This window comes from Protopterus annectens, chromosome 9.part0 (assembly GCF_019279795.1).
Source record: "Protopterus annectens isolate FY-2018-M chromosome 9.part0, PAN1.0, whole genome shotgun sequence".
In the NCBI taxonomy this organism is placed as follows: domain Eukaryota; kingdom Metazoa; phylum Chordata; order Ceratodontiformes; family Protopteridae; genus Protopterus; species Protopterus annectens.
The window spans coordinates 292,290,444-292,306,634 of record NC_056743.1 but is presented as its reverse complement, the minus strand read 5'-3'; positions in this window follow the sequence as shown (position 1 = coordinate 292,306,634).

Below are 16,191 nucleotides of genomic sequence, written 5' to 3'. Positions count from 1 at the left end.
ATGCAAATAAACAGTGTAAAATAGTATTCAATATCTCTTTAGCTGCTTTACACAGAGGTCAGATATCAATACAATTGTGTTTGCCATCTTGTATGCTTTAAGATTAAGTCTTCCGATATCTTGTATGTAGTATAGTTTTGGAATTATTAATGCAAATATGAACAAGCAATATTTGATACCTAGAGGTGTCAGTAGGAGTTAACACCAGAAATGCCTGGAGGCGCACTTGGCTGTAATGAGTTCATTTGAATGTCTGTTGCTCTATCCTGCTAAGGTGCTATCTGAGTTAGAGTTTCTACACCAAATCCTTCACTTTTCAGGTACTCTATAACCTCAGTTTCTATTTCTTTAGCTTCTCCATTACTAATCTTCTTTATTACTTTTCCACTTTGTCTTCTTATTTTTTGTATTGTAAAGTTTTCCATGTCTGGATTCCTTTACTTTAAGGTTTTATAATATGGTTGTTCAGATGAATTTGAATATTAAGGTTATGTAAAATGGTTGTTGAGATGAATTTGAATATTAAGGTTCTGTAATATGGTTGTTCAGATGAATTAGAAAATTAAGGTTTTATCATATGGTTTTTTAGATAAATTAGAATATTAAGGTTTTGTAATATGATTTTTCAGATGAATTAAAACATTAAGGTTTTGTAATGGGGTTTGTCTGATGAATTAGAACATTAAGGTTTTGTAATATGGTTGTTCAGATGAATTTGAATATTAAGGTTTTGTAATATGGTTGTTCAGATGAATTAGAACATTAAGGTTTTGTAATATGATTGTTCAGATGAATTAAAACATTAAGGTTTTGTAATATGGTTGTTCAGATGAATTAGAACATTAAGGTTTTGTAATATGGTGAATATTTGCTTCCACTCAAACTAACTTCTCCTTACTTAATATATGAAATGGATATAAAGAGGTCCTCTTTCCTTGCCAGTTATGTAAATGTTTTATTCACTCAATTATAACCATAGCTAATGTTTTTCTGCTACATCATAAGGATTTGTACTTGCTACTTCATTGTATAGACCGAGATAATGAAACGACTGAGTTGCAATCCTGCATTTTTAGTTTATTGTTATAACTGGGATGCATGCATCTTCTGTAGTAAAACTATTTGAGGACAGTTGTTTTCGATACTTCAATGAAGCACATTCTCATTGTAAGACATATATGTCCTTATCATTAAAAGAAAGCTACAGTGGCACTTAGTTTAACTAGGGTACCTAGTCCCTGAGGAGTTGACTGGGGTTAGGGATTAAGTGGCATTTTGCAGGCTCACCTCTTTCAGGGAAGGGTAAGAATTTCTCACTATGGGCTATAGCCCTTGGAGGAGAGCAAATTACTCAGATTATTCCCTTTCCTCTAAATGTATATGAAATGTCCTTCATTAGAACATTTTAATTTGTTTCCTCTTGTATGATTCATTCAAAAACATTTTATTCCAAGTAACTCATCTTTTTGTACCTCTTCAGTAATTTTCTAGCTTTTTTTACATGAATTGTCAGCTCACCTTCTCCCATTAATTTCCTATCCCTTCTTTCTACAGTATTCTTCTCCCCTTGGTTTGAAAAAAAATTTTGCATGTTTATTCACATATTTTACAATTTCTGCTTCTTCACCAAGCTTCACTCCTCTATATTTATACCTTGCCCATCCTTACAGATTCTTCTTTTTTCCGCTGGTTGCCAATAAAATCAGAATAGATGTTTTCTTTAAATACTGGGCATTCTTTGGTGCTAAGGACAAAAGCCTCTTCTAATATGTTTCACTCCCTTTGTTAAAACGTAATAAGATGATAGATTTAGTGTTGAACACGCAGACTGATATGTGCATGTGTGTCCACGCGTTTTGTGAAGTGATACTGCCTCAGAAAGGGATTTTCTAAAGTAAGGTACATGGTCAGGATTAAAGCAAGGCAGGCTTAGGGTTAGCATGCATTAGTAAGCTGGTGAGTGGGTAGAAAAGTCCTCCTGACCACCTTACTAATGCATACTATCCTTAACCCTAAACTTGCCACAGACCCTTGCCCTAGCCCTGCACTTTACTCTAGAAAATCCCTCTCTGTAACTCTCCCACTCTTCAGACAAGAATGTGTGATGGGTTTTTGTTTTTAAGATCTGATCTGAAAAGGAAATAGATGAGACCAATTTTTAGGGAATCATATCACAAAAGGAAACAATTTTAGTTTTTCATTATGTTAATTTTCAAAATGCCAGCATCAATCACCTGTGTGCTGATGACTGTACATTTCACCTAAATGAACATACACTAATACTCACTTGAGTATGTCAATGGAACTCATATACTACAATAATAAAAACACTAAAAGTATGACAGCCTATAAGGGTCAGGTCTCAAGCATCAATTGCTTATATGTAAGTAGAGACAAGACCTCAGACTTTCACATGGAGGCTCATTTGAGACCAAGAAGTAACCAGACAGTATATTTTACAGCAATTGCAGATTTAGAGCTGTACAGTAGGAATCTGATCTTCTGGACTCTACATCAACAAGCATGTGGTAAGGAGACATTGAACAACTTAATGTATTAATCATAGTGAGCATAAGAAATAGTATCCATTTTACTAAAAAAATAACCTGAAACAGAGATACAGGGTTTCTCAAAAAGCTAAAGTGCATATCAGTAAATGGCAATTTTAAGTATGGATGAAATAATGGGTTAAAAGTATACTTGTAATAATGCTAAAATAGTAAAAAACAATGATCTTTTTGAGACTTCTGTATTACTCCATTAAGATGTCATTTCATAAGTATTGTTAAGAAGCGGGAGGGATAATGTAGATTAAGGTATCAATTTGCATGAGAGAGATGCTACATTAGCAGAGACTCTCAGCAGGAAAAAATAGTCAAGTAATTTAAGAAGGCAAATAAAAAGAGTTTATATTGAGGTAGAAAGCTGCACTCAACCAAATACTCAGTTCAGTTTAATTTAGTTACAGTGAATGGAAACATACTTACCCGAGGCAGTGAAAATAAAATTAACATACAAAATAAAAGTACCTTCCACTCCCCTCCCCCACTAAAGTAAATAAGCTAATAAGCTCTCTCAATGCTCATGCAATGGTGAAGTAAAAAGAAAATTCCTCACTCCATTGTCTGTAATCTTGGAGAAAGCACACATCATGCTGTATCTTATTATAGGTGTACTTGAATGGATCACTTGGGTTCATCTACATTGCTAATAGCAAATAAGCCTCATAGAGTTTAAGAACTGCATACGAACTGCATACTTCGATGTAATGGTTCCCTATTATTCTTTCGAATGCGTCTTGATCTAAATTTATAGCGCAAAACGACAAAATACCGAAGCGGCAAATAAGCAAATTCTTTCCCTGGGAAAGAAATTGCTTGGCAGCCTTCTGTATTTTGCTTTCTTCAGAACTGTAGTGTGGTCTCAGAGTTGGTATATTTAAGTAGGGGGTGCGGGGGGCACAGCCCCCCACATTAGAAATAATTTGTGGTGTGCGTGTGTTGTGTGCATGTTTCTCGGAACAGCGATTATTTTCCTGGGGAAAAAAAAATCACTGTTCTGAGTGTTCGAGATTGTAAGCTTTCGCTTACATGGGGTCGATGAATCAGCATTCGCTTTTCTAAGCATTTGGTGATTCAATATAGACCCGATGTAACAGACTTTGATATAATGCGGTATAACAGATATTCAACCAATGCTGTTCCAACATGATGGGTCCTGATGTTGAAGATCCATTATCACCCATATTAATTGGGCCCTGCCAATATCTGCTTATGAAGATTTGAACCATTCTGTAACTATGGTGCTTAGTATTTGCACTTTATCTGTTCCACAGGTATGTGACAACTTTGAGAAAATAAACTTTTTTTGGTGCTTAAATAAGCGGCATCACCAATGGTATTAATACCCTTTGAACTGGATTTGCTCCTTATGTTAATATGTTGTTTCTCCACAGATACATAGCAATATCTTGATTTACCTCCACTCTTTCTAGAATCATGGCTATAGGATTTGTTGACTCTTTCTTGGGTTCACATAATAACATTAATGATTTTGCTCTCCAGTGACTAACATCCAGAACTATTTACATGAGAGGCTGCCGTTATAAGAGGTACTCCATCTTCATACTGAGTCATGAGGACATCTTTCTTTACAGTTTATCTAGCATCCGGTAACAAAAAGCTAATCAATGTCAGTTAAGCAATAAACTTTTTCTGAGGTATACTGACAATACCACCAATAAAAGATTTGAATTCCCTTGTTTCCATGTCATGAGTCCAGAATGCTACAGACTTACAGCTCTTCTGTTTCTGCTTTTGCATACTTACACAGACATCATATTTCAGACACCGCTTCTAGTTTGCTAGAGGTATTAGCTTGTCATCTTCTTCATCTTTTTCATGATTATCAGCTGCCTATAATTAAACCTCTGTTGAATCTACAGCAAATCATGCCTTAGCTCATTTTGCTTACAGTGTTTTTGATTTCCTTGCAGCTGTCCATCAGCTGCGCCCAGAGTCCTCTCCTTGTCTACCACATAGACTGAAATTGACAAGCCTTATCCAGACATCCTCTAAACCATGTTTGTGGCTGGTAAGGAAATCAAGGGACTCTGGTGCAGTTTTATACAGCTGCCAAGGAGACTGTTTTTATTATAAAACCATAGGATCATGGGAGACTATTAGGATAATGGAACCAAGAGGCCTTCTTAAGCCTAGCCATATATTCCCATATATAAATGACAGGATAAATTACCCAAAGGCACACAGTTGTGGTTAGGTGACAGAGAATTTATAAGCTGCATCTATCCAGTAAGGAGGTAAATGTGATTCTATGGGTAAATTTTTGAATTTCCATTCATTTGTTTTGGTTACACTTGAAAAGAGAGAGGGAAACTCTCTGCTTCACATTGATGGGAAGTCTTTTCTAAAACAGAAGCAGTCTCTGAGATGCATATCTGTACCTCCAATATGTTCTGTTTAGGTCCTTGGATTGGGTATTTCTAAAGCTTAGACTTGTTGATGTGCATTAAGTCCCTTGGCACTGGATCAGATTATGCCTTAAAAGCCAGGTACAGATCACCTGTCAATAGTCTATAGGAGACATAGTATAAAGATAAGGCTTTGAGCCAGTCTGTACATCCCACATGGTTTATGCCTTGTATTCATTTTATGAGCACTCCTCTTGTTACATAAGCCTGATAAGGTAAATGCCAAAGAAAGCACTGGACTCTGTCATTGCTCTAATAAGGGCTTTGTACAATGGGATAATCATAATGCTGTATTAAGACCTGGATGCCATACCATTACAGATGAGTTGCACAATATAGAATGATTTTCTTACATCAGGAGACAGATGGTGGTCAAAGTCCAGGTCACTGCCTATAAATGTTCCCAAGTCTACTCTTAGCAGTGTATTGTCTATGTGGTAATTCCCCAGGAATGCCAACTTTACAAAAGAAACTTGTATGCATTTTTGGCATGCAGATTTAGAATATTGCTCTGGCACCAATTACTAATTTGCAAAAAGCCATCTTGGATGATATTAGTGTCTGTGGGGGATTATATAGCTGAGCCGAACTTGCTATATGCAAACTTGGTCAACCAAAGGCCTTTAATGTTAGCTCTGACTTTTGAAAAAAAGATGCCAAAAAGTAGAATCCCAAGCACTGAGTCATGAGGGACTCTGCTGGTGACTGGCATTTTGGTGGAGATAGGATACAGAAAGTCAGGATAGGAGCTCGATTTGTGAGCCATTTAGCTATCCAATGAGTGACACAGGGGTTGTTCCAGCTTTCATGTGTTTGTTGACAATACCTGAGTAAGGAATAGAGTTGAATGCTTTGTTCAGATCAAGATAGATAGTGTGTGCCATTTTGCCCTCATCCATGACTGACTTTCTCGAAGAAGTGTGCCAGGTTGATTAGACATGATTTCCCCTTAACAGATCTAAACTGTGCTAGATCCAGTGTCTGAAGGTTTCCTATATCTTTATTTACAATATCTATGATAATCCTTTCTATGGCCTTGCATATGAGATTAGTCACGGACTAATAGGTCTAAAATGATCTGGGTCATTAGATGGCCTGCCCTTGGGCAGAGGGACAACTACTTTATTTCTTCATTTGCTAGGTGCAAAGTCAGTTTGCAGGCTAAGGTTGAATAACAATCCTAAGGAGCCAAATAGGTAATGTTTCATACCATTCAAGAAGCAACATGGGACATTGTCAGAGCCCATATATGTAGTGTTTTTTTTTTTTTTTTTGCTTTGGAGAGTGTATTGAGAGGTCATTCACAAGTAATTGCAGAAGGAGTTATGGTCATGGGGAATTTCTTGGAAGAAGTCAGGGGAGGACAGTGGAGTGAAACTGAAGCTAAATTTGTCAGTTAGTATGTTTGCTACATCCTCCATGTCCATATAGGTGATACAATTTACAATTAGTTCAGTGAACTGTTCTGTGTTATCTCTGAAGTTGTATACATTGCTAAAGAAGGTATTATGGATGTTGTTTATTTGTGAAGCTATAATGCAGCTACATCTGCCCTTTCCACTGACTACACCCATCTCTCCATATAGAATAAAATGCAGTGGGCATTTCTGACCTAAAGTCCCTGCCTCCACAAAAACTCATCTATCAACCATGCCTCCCTATAGGCAGTGCCCTCATGTGTCCTCTAGCTTTAATCAGGGAGCAACCTGCCCATCCCCCAGTTGTCACACTCATCCTCTCAACTTCTGCTGTGAATTGCCTGAGGTGCAAATCAATTTAGGGTCACCTGGACTGCAGTTAGGGTTCTATCTGTCTCTACTAATGGCATGGATAGCTCTCGGTATATTTCTGGAGAGAGTGTTAAATTTTGGGCTAACTCAAATACAGGTACAATATCTGGGAACTTCCTGGTCAAATGATTGCTGAATGTGAAGAAAGAAGAAAATAATTTGGACCATGTGTGTCTTATGGTGTCATTGCAATAGAGAAGTATAACTATATAGTAGAAATGTCTGTTGTGATAAATAGTGTGAAAAGGCATACCAGTTGTAGAATTTCAGGGACGGTAATGCTATCAGGCAGAAGACCACTAGCTGTTTTCTAAATATCTGGCCTTGAAAAGTATTGAGTTTGTTGAAAAATGAAGGCACAAGAAATGCTTTGCTCACAGTTTTAAATTCTACAGACAAATATGTAAGACGTCCAAATACACATGAAAAGTGCAAAAAACTAATAGACCTGGTGTGATCCATGAAGGCGAATTGCCGAGGTACCAGGTCATAAAATAAAAATATGCTGGTTTAGTTCCATTTTGTTCGTGTATCTTTTAAATATGTAAGACGTTACCCACTAGATGTTGAATGATATCAAAGCCTGGTCATATGTAACATCACTGTTGTACACTGCATAACCTTACATGAATATCTTCAAACACAACACTGCATAAGCTATGAGATGTATAGCTCCCTGTGTACAGAATAAGTGCAACACCACAGGTATATTTGCCCCATAGTGAATTGTAATATGAGGGAATGATCCTGAAATGGAAGAAAGACACACAAAGACCAGAATAAAGGAATCCATCTTGTATTTTTATAAAACTACAGGTACAAAAAATGGAATCAGTATAAATGTGAACTAGTTATGGCTTTAGAGGCTGAAATCTTCTGAAGGGACTTTCCATTATGAAAATGTTTTAACATGATAGCATGCAAAGTGGTTGAAAAGCATTTGTTTGGATCATGGTTTTTATCTAGCTTGGTAAAAGATTATTTGGTTAAAAGGGTTCATTGCAAACTGTGACAGTAGAAATAACGGTTGTCATAGCAGGTGTAAAAAGGGTGCTTTTCTCCAGGAAAAATGGATTTGCTAATTGCTGAAATACAGTTCTTAAAACTTTTCTTCCTAAACAAAAGCTGCACTCAACAAATATAACTTTGATAAACAAGTATGAAATACTTAAAATTATGCTCTGCACTGCCACAAAAGGCATTGTCCAGCCTCTGATTTGTACAATATTAGAAGATAATTTTGTTTTCCATGCAGGCAAATGTCTCAGACACGTTCATCTTTTACAGAATTTTCATTCCAATGGCCTATTTTAAGATCTGATTAAATATTTGTGGAAAGTTAAATAAAGACTAGCTAGAAATCTCATATGATTAAACGTCTAGTAATAGTTCAAGTTTCTTCATGTTATTACAGCTGCAATACGGGATAAATATCTAGCAACTATAGCAGCACTGATTTTTGTGTCATCCCTTTTTGTTAGGGAAAACACTGCAATGTCAGGAATAAAAACACTTTCAGAGGTTACCACAATTACTAAGAAAAAAAGAACTGTACTGTTGTATTGTCTCTGTAACCTTTACAAATAAAGGGTGCAAACAGTGAAATGAAAATATACCCTTTAGTTTCTTTAGTCGGCGACATGATACAATGTATTAACCAGTCTCCATCTCTGTTATGTCTGCTTTATAGATTCAAACTCTCAGATGCAAAATTTGATAAACAACTTGGAATTTTAGAAAATAATGAATCCTTGATAAAATATTTTTATCCCTTCAGATTCACTGATCTGTCAAGGTCTATATTCAGTGCTGTTCACTACTTCTGCTTCCCCAGTCTGGCTCTTTCTTTTTCCCAAAATATTCATTTATTCATTTTACTTCCCTCTCAGACTGTCTATAGAACACATTAAAGTCTAGAAAAGACAACTAAAAGTTTTTTCACGGCAGTTTAAAATGTCAGTATCCATCACTTTAAAACAGTCCCAAGGGACCAATGTAGCTTAGTTTGCTTAGAATGATGTTTGTCTACCTTCCTCAGTCAAGTACAAACTATTCTGTAAAAAATACACACTTTAAAAGTGGAGAACCATATGCAGCTGAACACCACATCAAGAATTATTCCTAAACCTCTTGTGTATTTTCACATTTTACAGCTCACCATCAGGTAATATGGGAAAGCACTTAGGTGATACTCCCGTAAAGCATAACCCATGACTGTGTTATTAGAGGCAATACACTTTTAAGCAATGGTTAATGGCTTTATTCAATGGCTAATGGTCTAAGCTTTTTTTTATTTTTGCTTCTTTAGTAGATAAAAAATATGCATGTATACCAAAATCATTCATTTCTAATATTTTCTGTCAAGTCATTAACTGATTCTACCTTTACAAAAAGAGCTATAATGATTTGACTAAGACATTCATTTTTGTTATGGTTTAATGACACTTAAAACTGTGTCCAGTTAAACACTACATTCCTATTCGACTGGAAAAGAGTACTGAATAACAGAAATTTGAAATCATAGCACTAAATGCTAAAAGGAAAAAACAAAAATGCCATGTTATGGGAGGTATTAACATACGGGATAGTTTAACATTGTCTGTAATATCATACAAACCAGTACTCTCCCTGTTACTGATTCAGAAAGACACTGAGTAAATAGGCTGGTCTTTGTCCTTATATGCGATTTTTTTTTAATTTCTCATTTAACATCGTATTGAACTCCCCATTCTTCTGGACTCTGATTTTTAATTTCTCGTTTAACATCGTATTGAACTCCCCATTCTTCTGGATTCTGATTTTTAACTTCTTCTTTAACATAGTATTGAACTCCCCATTCTTCTGGATTCTGATTTTTAATTTCTCGTTTAACATCGTATTGAACTTCCCATTCATCTGGATTCTGAGAGACATTGCTAAGCATTTGCCGTGATAATGCACTGCACTTGTGATTAACTGCATTGTAGTGAATAGAATGTCCTGATTATGCTCACAAAATGTCTAAATTATATTCTGTAAACAATCAGATGCTGAACTGCAACTCCAGAAATGTAGTACGAGACGGTATACCTCACCGTCACTGTTATGTTTAAGAAAGTAACTTGCTGGCTCACTCGAATAAGGTAACAAACGGAGATCTTCTTTTTTTAAAAAAATGTGGGATTTAATATACTTATAACACCAACCACAAGATTAACATACAGCAGTTACTATGTTAAGCGCTTTCATCCGCTTATCGCAGACTTCTTCAGAACAGCTGATCAGTACGCTACGCTTTTTAAAAATATAATATAAATTATATATAACGAGCATATATAAAAATATAAAAAAATATATTATACCTATCTTGCTATTTTTTTATATTTTTATATATGCTCGTTAAGATTTTTATTATGTAACTGTTCAATACAATTATGATTTATATTAGTGACAATTTAATTTATAGAATATTATATGTATAGGTAGGAGTATTTTTATGGACTGTAATTATAATTATGAGATTTTTAGGTTACAGTTGTTATAGATTTATATTATATTTTTAAAAAATTGTACATAAAGAAAAATGATGCAATGGCACTTTAAAAATGGTGATCAGATTGGTGCCAAAATGTTTTTAAATGAACTGCTTAGCGTACTGATCAGCTGTTCTGAAGAAGTCTGCAATAAGCGGATGAAAGCACTTAACATAGTAACTGTTGTATGTTAATCTTGTGGTTGGTGTTATAAGTATATTAAATCCCACATTTTTTTAAAAAAAGAAGATCTCCGTTTGTTACCTTATTTGAGTGAGCCAGCAAGCTACTTTCTTAAACATAACAGTGACGGTAAGGTATACCATCTTGTACTACATTTCTAAATTATATTCTGGTTCAGTGCTGCTGTAGCACAAGACCTGATCTTAACAACACTTAGAGGGATGCTTATCATTTGTTAAGCACCCCTGGCTGCTAACATCACATCTGCTCTAAAAGTAGAAAGCACTGACCAGTAAACAGCAGCAGCAGGATATGAAATGCCTTTAATTCGACTCTCATTTCTGTCCACTGTCTGCCTAAGTACACAAAGTATGTTCAATTAAATTGCTTCCATTACACTGGAAATTCATAAAATGTCAACCACTCCTCCACGGCTTTATCAGCTTTCAGAACAAGACATTGTGTTTTTTTTTCTTTTTTAAATCTTACTTTTGATTAATTTCTAATTCACGGGGAAGGAAAATCTCCATGCTGTACAAAAATGATGAATGAAATCAATGGAGTGAAACCCTGTATTAACTGTTCAGCTCTCAAGTGTCACTATTTAGGTGAATCATACTCATAATCCTCTGTATTTTCCACCTTTGCTATATTTCACTTTATTAGTCTGCAATATCCTCTCTCATTTAGACATGATTTATTTTTATAAGACTGACTGATTTCCTATTCATCTATTTGTCTGACTGACTGACATTTATCTATTATCATATCTTCTGTCAAACAGCTATAAGTTGGGATACTTTCCTTTTTCCAGGAAAATTTAAACTAAAACTTTCAAACGTGTATGAATTGAAAAACTGATTACATGGAGTCATATTCCAATAATTATGACACAGGCCATTATTCATACATAAAGCAGAAAAATGCTACTCCAGCATATGTATTTATTCAAAATGTGTTTACTATAACATGAAAGACAAGTTCTAGTTAGGTGCTAGCCCTGCTGTTGAAAGGTTTGCTGTCAAAGTCTACTGATAATTACTTGTTATAATTACACCATGAGGCATTTAAGCATTTCTCACTGATTTGCTGTAATGGTACCATCTTCACAATCAAGCTATACAAAAACGCAAGACAGCTGTTGCTTACTGTCACTTTATACTGTGACTGTACTACAGATGTATTTTAAGTGAAATGCAAAATAAGCTCCACACCTTGCATTGACTTGAAATTCATCAGAAGTAGTGCATTCATTTTTTCGTACCATTTAGAAATCTGCATAAAGTTTAAGGACCATCGTAAGGCAGATACCTCGGTCACGCTTTTATTGTATTCATGGGATTTGCCACATTAAATTTCTAAAAATTTTTTCATCTTTCCCTTGTGCTGGATATTTTTTGGACTCAATATTACAATGGTTTGATCCGTGCTCTTTGTCTTCCCTGCATGTTTTTGGTTTGGTCTGCTGAGTTATATTTTCTTACCTGTAAAGGGAGTCTGCCCCATGATCTCATGATGCTTTAGGTGATAAACCTTGATCTAAATATGGTTCTGCAGTTTGCAGTTTGAAAGGTTTCTTTTGCCCCTCAAGGCATGTGCTCTGCTGCAACTAAAAGATATGATCCTTCATCATGAAGTGCATGACATACTATGCACATACTACCATACAACTAGTGATAACTGACAGAAAATAAGTTAAGTTTAATGAAACTTTCCTGATATGTGATTCTCTTACACTCCATAATTACTTTAAGAATTTTTCTTTTAACACTTTCCAGTATGGATAGGTCACCCCATGAATATGTACAAAATAATGAATTATGTTCAGTTATAGATCTAATATATGTTGTAAATAGTTTTGCTAGGACTGCAACAGATCTGGTGGAAACATTTCTCAGAATGATGCCCTTGATATGAATTGCATTTGTCTTAACAGCACGCATATTATTTTTAATGTTAAGTTAGAACTTATATATACACACCAACACATTTGTATTCAGTTCCTGGACAACATGATTTCTCAAAATAACAAAAATACATAATAACACTCTTAGATGGATGAATGGTAAGAGCCATTTTATTTAACTTTTCAAACAGTTAGGATGTGTATGAATCAAAAGATATATAATCTGATAATGATGTTAAAAATGCTCCTACTTTACTGGCATCGGTATATTTAGACAGCTAAAAAGTGATATTAAAAGTCAAAATTAAAATACAAATTTGAACAGTATAAGACCTAAAATGTTTCCCTATGGGACACGAGTAGCATTCTCATTTAGATTTTCTTACATTTTCAATGTAAAGAAAACCAAAGCAGCAGCAGTCATGCATGCTAAATAACTGAATGCTTAACGTAGCAGCATTTCAACAAGTCAGCCAAAGAACAGCAGTTGACCAAGTCTAAACTAGCACACACTATGCAGAAGTGTCACAGAGATGACAGTATGTTTTTGTGCATATCACATTACTGCAAAAGAAAATGAGCAAAACATAGTTAAAATACGTGTGTGTGTGTGTGTGTGTGTGTGTGTGTGTGTGTATATGTATATATATATATATATATATATATATATATATAGATGTGTGTGTGTGTGTGTGTGTATATATATATATATTTTATATATATATATATATATATATATATATATATATATATATATATACATATATTTATATTTGAAATTATTTCAAACCATTGTTCAAAAGAACAAAAGACAACCTTGTTTTAATATGATTTTAAATTATGAAATAATCCACAAAAGACACTAACACATTTGTTTACAAGTTATTATATCTTTATTGACTGACAGATTTTAACACCCAGTCTGCTAACAGCCACCTAACATACCTAGAAATGACAAATGCATATCAATAAATTGCTATCCCAAACAGAACCAAGACATTATCCTCCAAAAAAAGGAAGCCAGTCTGGTGGTCCCCTGCCATAAACAAACTGTACAACAGAAGGAAGAAACTGTTGCAAAAGAGAGTAAAATCCCGTGAGAGGAGGAGCTCCCTGGTCAGCCTCAGTAAGAAGCTGAGATCCCTTATAAGATCCTCCAAAGCTAGCTATGAAAACAAAATCGCCACTAAATCCAAGGACAGCCACAAAGCATTCTATAGCTATGTCAAGAATCTAGATGGCAACACCCAGATCTGCTCTGAGTTACAGCACAAAGGCACGAAAAATACAGAACCAACTGATATTGCCAACATACTGGCAGATCGGTTCAGTGCTAACTTTACCCCCCTCTCACCCCCTAAAGGGCCCATATCTATACAGGAAGAATGCAGAGTCCCTGTAATCACAACTACTCAGGTAAAAGCTGCACTCTCTAAAGCCAAAAACACAGCATCCATGAGACCGGACAACATTCAAGGCTGCATTTTACACGAACTTCAGAACAAACTGGCTCCCCACTTAAGCACCATGTTCAATATTAGCCTCGCATCAGGCTTTGTGCCCACTGAATGGCGCACAGCAACAGTTATCCCACTCCACAAAGGGGGAGCCACCACTGATCCCGGGAACTATCGACCTATTAGCCTGACGAGCCTGGTCTGCAAGGCCATGGAACGTATCATCATGGAACTCATAAACAAAGACATTGGTAACCTCCAAACTCTGGATCCCACTCAGTTCAGGTTTGTGAAAGGCAGATCATGCCTCCTGAACCTGATCAACTTCTTTGAGGCAGTCATCAAAGCCATGGATGAGGATAAGGTGGTTCACAAAGCCTATCTTGACCTCGCCAAGGCTTTTGACACCATCCCCCATTCTGGAATTATAGCTAAACTCACTAAACTAGGTATAAATCCCTACGTCACAAGATGGGTTGCCAACTGGCTCACTGACAGAACCCACACTGTAAAAGTTGTAGACTCCAAATCTGACCTCAAGGCAGTGACAAGTGGAGTGCCACAGGGTTCCGTCCTGGGACCACTCCTGTTTGGTATCTACTTCTCTGAAGTACAGGCTAACACAGAAGGCCTCTGGCTGATGAAGTTCACAGATGACTGCAAACTAGGATCCATAGTCAAGTCCCCAAATGATGTGGACATCCTACAGAAGGGCCTCACTAAGACAGATGCCTGGTGTCAGAGCCATGGCCTCAAGCTCCATGCCCAAAATTGCAGTGTCATCCCCTTTGGTAAAAACTCTGTACCCATGAACTACCACATAAGCAGCAATCTACTTAACACTGAATGTGTGATAAGAGACCTTGGGACCTAGTAGTCTCTCCTTTGATAGTCACATCGCCACAGTAGTCTGAAAGTCCTTCTACATGGCACACCTCATCATAAAAGGGTTCTCATCCAGGTAAAAAGAGGTCATTGTTCCCCTCTACTCGTCACTCATTAGACCCATTATAGAGTACAATGCACCTTTTGGAATGTACCTCACAAGACATCTGCAGCAGCTGGAAAGGCCACAGAAGTACCTCACAAAGAGGATTACTGGCCTCAAAGAAATGCCCTACACTGACCGCCTCAAAAAACTCCAGCTTTACTCTGTAGCATATCGCCTACTCCGAGGTGATCTCTGCCTAACATATAAAGCTATGTCAAACCCAGAGCTATTGGACATGTTACACCTCAAGAAATCCCAATACATCCAAGCTACATGCTCTAGAGACCTAAACTTTGTCACCACAATAAACAGGACACGCTGGAGGGGATAGATTCCTGTCCCAGAGACGTCCTATACTCTGGAACAAGCTACCCATCTATGTCAAGCAAAGTTCTTCATTAGCACTCTTCAAGAAAAATCTTGATGAGTGGATGGAAAATAGTAAATACACCCTGGGGATCACTTCTGTGTCTCTGCTCAACAGTGGCACAGGAAAATAACTTTCTTGGGTGGCGTAAGCTATGGTACCTTGCTGGCTAGGCTTACGTAGGCCCTTGGACCGATAGCCTAGTACCTACCTATGAACCTATAAACCTATAAAAAGGGAATCATTTGCATATCCCATGTACCTCCACTATGGAATGTATAAGATATACAATGGAGACTCTAGCTTGCCTGGGTCTTTCTTGCAATTTTTACATATTAAATTAAGTTTGAGATAAATCTGAATCATAGCTTATTTGAGTTGTCACTTGACATAAGTAGGGGAAAAAAACATCCTTCTGTTTTGTAAAACATGTCCCTCATTTTTATATGCTACCTTTAAATAATAACAATTTGCTCTTTTTATGTTTTCTGGTCACCAGACTACGCAATGACTACTGGACCAGGTGTAAGTCAAGGATATCATTATATATTGTGTCTCATGTATTCTTTTTCTGGCTTGCTAATTTCCCGCACTGTGTTCCACATGTTATTTATATGGGATTTACACGATGGTAATATTATCTCCTTTTTTCTGGAAAATTCTCCCATTTATAAAGCCCATGGTCTTATTTTCTTGCCTTTCCGCCTCATTACACTGTGACAAATGCATTAAACTATCATTTTTAACACCCTGCTGCCTCTTTCCTGGTATGCCTTTTACACTTCTGTGTCATGTATCACTTAGGTTTTTCTTGGACTTATTCCAGTATGTTCAAATGTATGTACTTCTTTTTATTATTTAATTTTCAGTGTTTGAACCCAAGAGAAACATCCCTACATAATATTGTACACCACTTCGGCTTCCTCTGGCAGGTATGCTACATATGTAATACTGAAAAATAGGGCTAAATATTTCTTCCTAAACAAATAACAAAA